Source organism: Crotalus tigris, unplaced genomic scaffold, assembly GCF_016545835.1.
Source record: "Crotalus tigris isolate CLP2741 ecotype Arizona unplaced genomic scaffold, ASM1654583v1 scf7180000018183.1131761, whole genome shotgun sequence".
In the NCBI taxonomy this organism is placed as follows: Eukaryota; Metazoa; Chordata; class Lepidosauria; order Squamata; family Viperidae; genus Crotalus; species Crotalus tigris.
This window is the reverse complement of record NW_024096870.1, coordinates 589209-600813: the sequence shown is the minus strand read 5'-3', so window position 1 is coordinate 600813 and position 11605 is coordinate 589209.

Genomic DNA, 11605 nt, shown 5'->3' with positions numbered 1-11605 from the left:
CCCAGCAGCCAGTCTTGCAAGAAGCATATATTCAAAAGTCCTTGAAAAGTGGGGATGAGTGAACAGTTGTTTTGTGACCCCTGTTGTAAATTCACAAGTGACAATCTTGAACAAGATCCAAGAGAGCTGGGATCAAGCCAACAACATATCTCTTGATAGAGGAAAGCTAGATGTCAAAGAGACTTTCATTCTGAAACTTGACAAACTGTTTGACATCCTCAATGCAAGTGTCAAATTGTTCTGTGTGCAGAATTCAGCTGCTCTCTGGCTGCAAAAAAGAAGCTCACATTAACTATACCTGTGCTAAGGAGACAAAGATACCATTGAAGGAACTTGCTTTCATTAAAGGTCAGAAAGATTGGTTCTTTTGGATTGCACCAGATTGGTTTGCCAGATGTGATCTCTCTACTGATCAAGCATCTGGATATAGGATCATACAGGCAATAAGGACAGAAGAACTTCCACAAATCTGGCTCTTCTGAAAATTGGCCCCATAAGCCATTCACACTGATTGACAATTGCAAATAGGCTTTGTTGAATGTGGGTTTCAAAACGTGGCTTTAAAGGCAAAACTCTCCAAAACTTAAGAATGATAGTGGAATACATCATTGGTTTGTACTACTCTTGCTGGTTCAACATCAAAGTAAAACATTCCTGGATTGAAGGCCTGCATCATGTGTTGTTCCAGCTGTAGCAAATCAGACTGCAAAAGAAGGCTATAGTAGATGCTGTTTTGCCAACCATTCAGCACTCAGCATGATACACTTTCAGTGAAATGATAATGGAGAGACTTGTGTTCAGATGACATAAAATAAGATAACCTTTATTGTCATTTTTTTTTTACTGTGGGTACAACTGCACACATCAAAAATGATATTTAGTTGCCCACTCTCAAAGTGAAACACATACATGACACACACCTAAACATACTATACAACATATGTATAGACCACACCCTACAAATACATAACAAATAAATATTGAATACTGTCCATCTTGAATATATAATGGAAGGAGGATGCTTGTGAGTTTACAAGGTTAATGCTGTATGGAATGAAACTATGGCTGAATTTGGATGTTTTGCTATGGATACCATGAAGCCTCCTCCCAGAAGGTAACAAGGAAAATAGGTCATGAAGAGGATGTGTAGTGTCCCAGATAATCTTACAGACCCTACTCAAACAACGCTTCTGTGCTATGTCCTGGATAGGAGGGAGGGAACTGCCAATGATCTTTTCAGCCATTCTCACCACTCTCTGCACTGCCTTCCTGTCTGAAGCAGTCATGCTCTCAAACCAGACTGTGATGCTGTATGACAGGATGCTTTTGATTGTCCCTCTGTAGAAAGTGGTCAGGACAGGGGAAGGAAGATGTGCTTTTCTCATGCGAGCAGGAAATGCAGGCGCTGCTGTGCCCGCTTCACCAGTTTCTCACTGTTGAGTGACCAAGCCAGCCTACTCATTAGCTGCACACCCAGAAATTTGATGCTGGTAACCATCTTTACTTAAATGGACTTCAGAAGATGGTAGAAGACAGGAAGGCCTGGAGGAATTTTGTCCATTGGGTCGCAATGGGTCAGACATGACTTCACAACTAACAACAACACCATTAGGCAAATTATTTATGCACAGAGAAGTGTGGCTGTGCCTGCCTTTTCTGAAAATTCAAGAGATAAGAGCTGGTGTGGAAAAGATCATTGACTTGAGGGATGCAGAGGATGACATGCTGGAGATTTTTCTATACGTGCAAGAAAAACATCTTTAATCAACACCAAAGCACTCTGCTGGAGCTGATTGACTGGTATATAAGCTACCTTTGACGTGTAAACTGACCACAGAGGAAATAAAGAAATTCATTGAAGAACCAGTGCAAGTACCACAGTGGCCTTATGATGCCCAATCAATAGAGAGATGTGTGAAATACATCACAGAGGCAGCAAGCATAATGTAGAGAAACATGAGGGTTATATCAGAGGTCAAGAAGCAAGTTGGCGGCTGATATCAAAGAATGAATCAAAACAAAACTTGATAAAACTTGCTTAAATATTTTTGTAATTCAGAATTGTTTTCTGATGTCAGTTTATGTTTGCATGGATTATTTTTTGCTTGGCTCGATAAGAATCATGCAGAAAAAAACTTTATTTTTTGTAACACACGGTGTAATTTTGAGAAGATAATTGTTATGGTTCCAGCTAATGAAACATTTCAAAGAACTTCCAGGCATTTATTTTCCTAAAAGTCTTTTATTGTTACAAAATGTCAGCACAGGCACAACGGAGGGATGCTAGGATCTAACTTCTCTTCCTCTGAGCAATTAAATTATCAGCATGTTCCCTCCCTAAATTAGCCGTCATATATCACATTATCCAATTAGTGTGAAGGTCAAAGGTTTTCTTCCTCTTTCTTTCCCAGGCTTTACCCCCCACCCGCCTTCTGTTCTGTATTAACCCCATAAATACCAGACAGTTCTGCATATTGTCAAAAGCAAGAATATACAATATTTGCAGCGTTGACAATAATGTTAACAATATTTGGGTTACAAGAGACTTTTGTGGGGTATATGATCAGACATGGATTTATCAAGCTAAACATTGTCTGATTGCAAAAATAACAGCATATTTGGATTCTTAGTGTAAAAACACATATTTTTAGAACCCCTCACTGGAAAAAAATTGCAAAAATTAATTTTCACGCCATTACATGACACGCTTTGTGCATAGCCATCATGTTTCTCTACTTATATATCAGACCGAAGAATAGAAGAGATTCACTTGTGAGCATTGTATTGACGCTCTTTAGCTTGTAGTTTTAGGCAGATATTGAAGATTTTGTTGGCTATTGCTACAAAATTTCTATCTGGAATTCTGACCACAGAGGGAAAGGTACAAGAACAATTGGGAGTTCCAGAAGCAAAAGATATAAAGGTCAGTGAGACAAGCAAGTTTCTTGTGATAGTCAAGAAACAGAATAATTTACCAGAGGTCCAGAGTAACTTACTCTATTTTGCTGAGTCCCATGCCAGACTTCGGATAACCTAAAGTATACTGACTAAAGGAGGAGAAAAACTTCAGGAAGATAAAACCTATTGACATCTTACAATGAGAGACCTTTAGTCTTTCTATGGGCCCTGAACCAAAAAAAGAATTTAAAATCTCAGGGTTATTTTAGAGACCCAAGTGGGATGGAAAAGAAAATTGTCATATTATTTCCATAATAGAATAATTAAAATGCTTATTATAAATAATGTTACCCAGAGACAACAAAAAACTGGAAAAATTCACAAAATACAAAAACCTGCAAATAGAACAATCCTGGGAAAGGAAGACAAAGGTGATACTAATAATAAGGTGCCTTGGGTGCAATCCCAAAATATCTGAAGCACCACTTGCACATCATCAGCATTGACTGAATCAACATCAGTCAATTGTAAAAGGCAGCTTTACTTGGAACAGCTTACATCTTGTGAGGATGTCTTTAATACCATCAAACATCCGCATCTGTCTACCCCAGGTCTTTGGGAAGACTCAATAGGTAAATAAAAATTCCAGATCTAGTTTAAACATCTGGCTGACTGTGGAACAAACCATAATAATAATAATAATAATTGGCATGTGCTCTTAATTGAAAATCACCATTAAATTCATCATTAAGATGAAATAATGATTGAAATAGTTAAATAATTCATATAATTATTTTTCCTTTCCTTTTTCTCTTATTTATTCCATGTTTAAAACTTAATATTGCACTGCAGTCTTCCTAAAATTGCATTATGAATATGTTTTTCTTACATTGTTATGAGGTAGCAGAAGCTAAAGACATAATGTCTCACACAAACATCAAAAACTGAGTCACTCTAGAACTTTAGAACAACCAAAATTAGGTAAATTTTATTTTTCTTTGGAATTACAAAGAAAAGAGGGATAGTCTTATACATAAAAGAAAAGATGAACCCAAAACAAATCTATGCAGATGAAGAGGGAAGAATATTAATGGTGTAAATTACATGGAATCAAAAACAAATACTGATGGTTGCAATATATGCTCCTCCAATTTTTTAAGCAACTATATGATAAACTAGGGAACTTAAATTATCATAATCTTTGCATATTTGGAGATTTCAATGCAATTTCTGATCCAGTACGAGATTATAACAGCCACAAACAGGGGAAAAGGGGAAAAAAACATTCTACCTAAACCCTTTTTAAAAATGAAAGATGAATTTTGTATACAGGATATATGGAGAGAGATGAACCTGGAAAAAACACAATATACTTTTTACTCCAATAGACATAAATCACGGTCAGGAATAGACATGATATGGACTTCTCACGATTTAAAGACTATGATTCAAGACGTTGACATAGAATAAAATATTTGGACAGATCATAATCCAATTAAAATGACTTGGAAAGGAATGAGGAAAAGACCGAGATGGATTCTGAATAAATCAATATTGAAAGAAAAAGAATTTTTACAATTTGCAACAAAAGAAATGGAATTGTTTTTCAAAGTCAATAAAAAAGAAGAAACCTATATACAAATTTTATGGGACACAGCAAAAGCATATTTCAGGGGTTTGGCTATAACCTACATTGCCAAAAAGAAAAAAGAAAAGAAACAAATTCAACATAGCCTCAAAGATCATGAGGGAAATCAGAGCCCCAGAGAAGGAAATATTAAAAGGGCAAGAAAATATATTTTTCTCCAAAAAGATTTTTAAAAGCATTTTTTGAAAAGCAGAAACCTGCCCTCAAATCTCTGTCCCCAAACAGGAGCCAGCCCTACACAAATGCAGATGTAAAACCATCAGAAAGGCTGGAGCCAGGGAACTCAAGAAGACAAAGAGAAAATCTGCATACCTCACCCAAACTCTAAGTCAGTAGCCCAGCCCCAGGGAAGCAGGATATGACTTTTAGGACGTAATAGGACTAACCCATTACCATCAAGTATACCAGAAAGGCACACCTAGGCTCAGGTCAGAATACGTGACACAGGAAATAGCCTCAAAGTTCATGCCACAGGAACAGGAAACTTCCAAACAAAAGGCTAGAGAGGGTATAAAAACCCTTTGCCCATGTGATCTTCCCTTCTCTCCTCCACTCTTTCTACTTCTTCAATAAACTGTATCCATCTTCCCAAAGCAGTCGCCATGTTGCTTATTTATTCCCAGCTTGGATGAACCAGGATGAAGACTTTTTCTAACAATTTGGCACCCCAGATGGGACTCCAAGCTAACTTCTCCAATGGATTGAGACTGGTAAGCCCATCTTGCTGGCAGCAGACCCCTTGTAGATGGGTTTCCCAGGCCTTGCCCATGTGGAGCCAGGGTAGTAAAGAGAGTTTTTGGGTTTGAGCTCAAGGGCTGCTTCGGAAAGAAGGTGAAGGTGAGTACCTCTAAAATTTAAGTTTAAAGCCCAGGAGAACAAAGAAAATGTGTGCATGTCTATGTGTCGGTGAGAAGACCCTTTTTTCCCAATCACAGTTGGATTTTGGTCCTTCTGGTCTTTCCTAGCCGCAGAAAGGATCTGTTTAATTGGCAGAACCTGAAAAGCATGGGGGTTTGGTCAGAGTGTAGGAGCTTTTGTTAAGGAAAAGGGAGAGGTTGTGTGAAAATGGAATGGAATGAGTGAATGAGAGAACTGGATTTGGGCAACCAGCTGGTAAGGCCCTGTAAGCAAAGCCCACCTATATGAGGGGCCCGTACTCAAGTGCACAAAGCACAGGTCCTCAACAGACTTCTAAGTCTGTAAAACTGATAGGCGGTGTGTGGACAGAGGCCAGGTACCTGTGCACAGATCCTCCTTGGACAACGTATTTTTGACATCCGCAAAACCACGGGGGTCCCTAAACTGGAAGGGCCACTTACTCTGTGTAGGGACCAGAGTCCTTCCTGGGCAGTTTTTTAGTGTTCAAAAACTGACGTGGGGCGGCAGGTTTGTTGTCACTAAGAGCGGCTGGGAAGTGCTGCTAAGGGGAAAGAAACCCGACTGAGCCAATTTGGACCCCACATCAGAAGGGGAGCATGGGTAGCTGCAGTTCGAGGGTTGGAATTAGGACACTTATTAGAGATGTGCTCAAGGTGTGGGACGAGAGGCTGATTGCCTGTCCTGGATGATAAGAAAAAGAAAAAAGCGAGCAAGACAAATTTCTGAGAATGAGCTTTGCTTAGAGCTTTGCTAGGGAAACCAATTTGACAAAATGAAGGTACTTAAAAGGGAAAATAAGATAGTGAATCTCTTTCTTTCTCTCTCTCTCTCTATGTAACCACGTGGTATGTTTAAAACGTGTGCCTTCCCTAACTTGAGTTATCTAAAATTTATGGTGGGAATGACTAGAATGTATAAAACTAAGACTTCTGTTTCCTTTTCTGTTTTCCTTGTCTGTGTGTGTGTGTGTGTGTGTGTGTGTGTGTGTGTGTGTGTGTATTTGTCAAAGTCTTTGTGTGTGAGGTAAATATGACTATTAACTGTTTCAAATCCAAAGAGAAAAGAATTTTAAATTCTGCTAGAAATTTTGCTTAAAATAAGCCACAAAAGGAAATACCTCACTCTGTTTGTCTGGCCAACAAACAGAGTGAAGAAAAATGAGTTTGTTTGTTTGTTTTCCTCTTTCTCTCTGTGTACTCTTAAGAACAGCCCAAATTTAGCAGCAGGGAATGTTCATCTGCTAGAAAGGTTTCACTCTTGCATTTAATAATATATAATAAAATCGGAAGGGACCTTGGAGGTCATCTAGTCCAACCCCCTGCTCAGGCAGGAAACCCTATATTAACTTTATCAAATGCCTTACTGAAGTCCAAGAAAATTATATCCACAGCATTCTCTAGTCCACTAATTTTGTAACTGGGTCAAAGAATGCAGTAAGATGTGTCTAGCATGATCTATTTTTGACAAACTCATGTTGGCTTCTAGTAATGACTTTGTTTGCTTCTAGGTGTTCGCTGATTCTTGTTTGATTATCTTTTCCAGAATCTTTCCAGGTATTGAGGTCAGGATGATGGGTCAGTAGTTTTCTGGATCTATTCTTTTTTATTTTTTTGAAGAGGGGAAATACATCAGCTCTTTTCCAATCCTCTGGTAGTTCCCCAGTGCTCCAGGATCTTTGAAAAATATAGTTCAGTGGTTCTGCCAGTTTCTTGAGAACCTTGGGGTGTAATTCATCTGGTCCTGGTGATTTGAACTTTTCTAGGCTGGATAGGTGCTTACTTAACATTTTTCTTGCCTATCTTAACTTGTGTTTCTAATCTATTTTTTATGGTACTGTTTTTGATAAGTTGAACTGTTTGGTCACAAGCCTTAGGTCATTTTGAGCCTTAGCTTTCTTCATATCATCTTTGCAGGCTCAGACTATTTGCTAATATTCTGCTTTAGTTATGTGCCCCTCTTTCCACTTTTATACTTTTCCTTCTTATCTTTCAATTTATCAGAGAGTTCTTTATACAGCCATGCTAGTTTCTTGTGAGAGCTATTATTTTTCTTCTTTGTTAGTATTGTGCTAGACTGGGTTATGTTTTTTATTAAAAAAAAATTCCCAAGCTTCTTGAGTTGTCTCCCCTTGAGAATTCTCATCCGTAGAATTCCTCCCAAGCATCTCTTAAAGTCCATGACTCTAGTTTGACTGTGTTCTATTGTCATGTGCTTCCTATGCACCTTAGTTAGCTGACTAGCAAAAAGTTCATCTATTTTCCCAGTATGGTTGGGTGGCCCATAGTATACACCTATTACAATGTCATTTTTCCCCTTTTATATTGATCCAAATGCATTCAAGGCAGTTTCCATCATTGTTGTGCCCTAGTTCTGTAGATATGTAGTTATTTCTTATATAGAGAGCAATTTCACCTCTTTTATTTGGTCTGTTTCTTTTAAACAATTGAAATCCCTCTAGTTGAGTGTTCCATTTGTGGGTTTTAACCCACCATGTTTCTATAAGGACAACTATATCATATTTGCCCTCATTCTTTATGACTGATACCTATGTGTTAATGCACTTTGTGTGACACTCGCTATTAAAAGCTTGATTTTGCTTGATAGTCACATTGATATTCTTGTCCACACACATCTATGTTACTTGCACTGCTAACCCTGTAATTTGTGATTGCTGGGGACAGGGATGTTCTGTATCAATTAACTTACTATCCTTGTTTAAATATTCCTCCAGAAAATCTGTGAATTTATTGCCAAGTAACTCAGTCCCTTTCTTTCATGGATGCAAACCATTTCTTTTGTACATTGTTTCATTGGAATACCATTTCATTTTATCCAAAATTGTCATTTCTGATTTTTTGGTCAGTGTCTGTTGTTGGGTTAATTTCCTTCTCAATTCTGTCTAAAAGGTGCTAATTTTTGTTCCAGGGGGAATCCAGTGTTAAATTATTTTATTGTTGTGTACCTTTTGGTGTTTTTATTCTAATCCTGTCAATCCTAATTGCTGTTAGCCAGTGTGTGTTAAGTGTTTGTGAGTCAGACTAGTTTGTATTGGGTCCTTCTTGTACTTGCCAAGATATTTTCTCTTTGGAGTGAGGAGGGAGTGTCCTGCCTGCTGGGTTCCTGCCCCAAGCTCTGGAAAATCATTCTGCAATGTGTTGTAAATGAGTTTGTGTTCTAAACGGGTTTTATCTATCTATCCATTTCCTGAAAAATGTGTGTCTATCCACAAGAGCCTTTTGAAGCTCAAGTCTGCTTGTGTGGGGAAATAATTTTCTTAAGTTACTTTTCTTATCCTATCACTTATTGGTGAAACTACTATGAAGCTCAAGTCTGCTTGTGTGGGGAAATAATTTTCTTAAGTTACTTTTCTTATCCTATCACTTATTGGTGAAACTACTATGAAGCTTTCTGAAACACATAAGCATTTTCTAATCTCTAAAATAGTGTGGTCTATTTTGGAATAAATGTTAAAGGCAGATTCTCCTGCCCCTGGCAAGTTGCACACCTTAAAATAGTGGGCTTTTAAAATTATTTGGAGCTTTCAGCATTCTCAAGCTGCCTAGCATTTTTTTCCCTCAAGCTGCAAGTTCTTGTCTTTAAAATGTTGCAAATGTTCAAGTTCAAAAGTGAAAGATTTCATTTTGTTGCTCTCTTACCAGAATCCAGGTTTTTCTTGTCCTCAATCTGTGATTGTCCCCATTTGTCTGCCTATCTGTTTCTTTAACAACTGCAGTATTAATGTCTTTTCAAACTGCCTGCAAGCTCCCCCCTTCCAATTCTTTTCTTGCCCTTTGTCTTCCATACCTTTTGTCTGCCTCTCCTGGGAGAGTCCACCAAGAAAGGCGGCGGGAGACCTTGTTCTTGTATCTTTCAGCCCTACCCCACAAACCTTTGGAAGCAGAACACACAGGCCCAGATGCTGCCTCCATCCATTTGAGCCATGGAATTGGGTTTTGAATCCAGCCATCCACTAAAAAGCCACCATGCAATTTGAGTGGAACATCTTCCCAAGTCCTACCATTCCCCCAGATGTCTGTGAGAGCTGCAGAAGGAAGGAGTCCTGGAGCCACTGGTGCCATGTGAAGCCTCAGAAGAGAAAATTAGACTGTGGGGGGAGGATGAAAAGTCATTGTAAAACTTTTCTTTCTTGCCACATTTGTATTGTCACAAGCCAGTTGAATGTGTTAATGGAGTGATGGCATTTGGGAATAGTTGGCAGAGCAAGTACTGAACACCTTGGACTTCTATCTGGTGGGAGGGAAAATTTATTCAGAATGTTTGTATTGCCTGTTTGTATTAGAAGTTGCATACACATACACCATTCACACCATTCAGAGTCTCCCTTCCACCTACCTTTAGTAAAGTTCCCCAGGCTGATTTTTGCTCTATTGCACCAAAGCTTTGTGGGACCAACTTCCAACAAATTCCAAGGGGGGGGGCGAAACCAGGCCCCCTCAGGTGATTTGCAATTCTTTTTTTATTATTGACAAGTTTTATAAAAATTACAGTATACACCCCAAAACCCACCCACCCTAAACCCCCCTCTCCCTCCCCCACTTCCCAGAGCTGAGTACAGGGTTACAAATATAATAATCAAACTCTAACTAACATTAACCAACTATATAAATAACCAAGTCCATAATGCGCTTTAACTCCCCTTTAACATAAGTATAAACAAATTAAAAATAAACATAATAATATAAACAAGTCAATATTATTAAACAATACAATATCCAAATTGTTAAACAATATTAATACTAAAAATAATAATAAAACTAATAAAAATTCAACTATAATAAACTATTAATAATAATACTCTAAAATTTACTCATAAACTAAATGGAACTTTTTAGTCCCATGTTTATTCTGAATATAATCTATCCATCTTTTCCAGATCGAAATGTATCTTTCTTGTGAATGATCCTTAAAGTAAGCAGAAATTTTCGCCATTTCTGCTAAATTTAACACTTTAAGCGTCTATTCTTCTATAATAGGCAAGCAATTCTTCCAATATTGCCCTACCAATAACCTTGCAGCTATTATCAAATTCAACATCAAGTTAATTTTTTTAGCATCACAATCTAAAATAATTGTGGGGTAAACTTTATCTTTCTCGTAAAAATCTTTTGAATGTTCCACCAAATCTTAATCCAAAAAGCTTTTATATTTCTACAAGTCCACCAGATATGAAAATAAGTAGCATTCAAACTACCACATCTCCAACATTTGGGCTGTAAATTGGGATACATACAAGACAACTTTTTAGGATCCAGATGCCATCTATAAAACATTTTGTAAAAATTTTCTCTTAAATTTTGGGCCTGGGTAAATTTTACATTTCTAACCCAAATTACCTCCCATATATCCAATGGAATCGGTTCTTGAATATTTTGGGCCCATTTTACCATACAATCTTTAACTAAATCCATTTCCGAATCCAATTCTATTAAAGCATTATAAATTCTCTTTATATGCACTCAATTTTGATCTTTAATCTGTTTTACCAAATTCTCATCCATTAAGGTAATACCAACCTTTTGATCTAACTTCCACCTAACCAACAATTGATTATACTGAAACCAAGACTGTACAATATTTTCTTGCTTTAACTCAACTAACGGTTTTAATTGCCAATCATTCCCTACCAATCTAAGTAATTCCTTATAAGAAATCCTATCCAAATTCACACCCATAGATACCCCCTCTATTACATGTCCTGGAATCCCCCAGATTGGTATTTTATAATTTAACCTATAATAATACTTCTTCCAGACACGCAATAAAGCACTTCTTAAAATATGAGATTTAAAAGCCTGGTCAACTGTGTAAATCCGCTTCTTGTAAAATCCACAATTATAAAGTAAGAAAGTAAAAAGCGAGATCCCAGAAAAAGGAAGGAAAAAAAAATTCTGTAAAAATTCTTGCTTTTTAAATAAATAACCAAAGTTTAATACATTGTTTAAACTTTGTTTCCAAATGTAGCTCTTTCTTAACACTGTCCTTTCAAACAAAGAAACAACATTCCAGTGCCATTTTTTCCTTTAAGTCGAATTAAAATATGGAGAAGATTATTTCTCCCGAGTTAAAGTTTCAAGCATTCACAATTTTAACTTCTCTTGGTCAGCTCCATCTGCTTTTAAATTACTCACAAGTCCCTTTGAAATGCAGATGTGGGTGCGG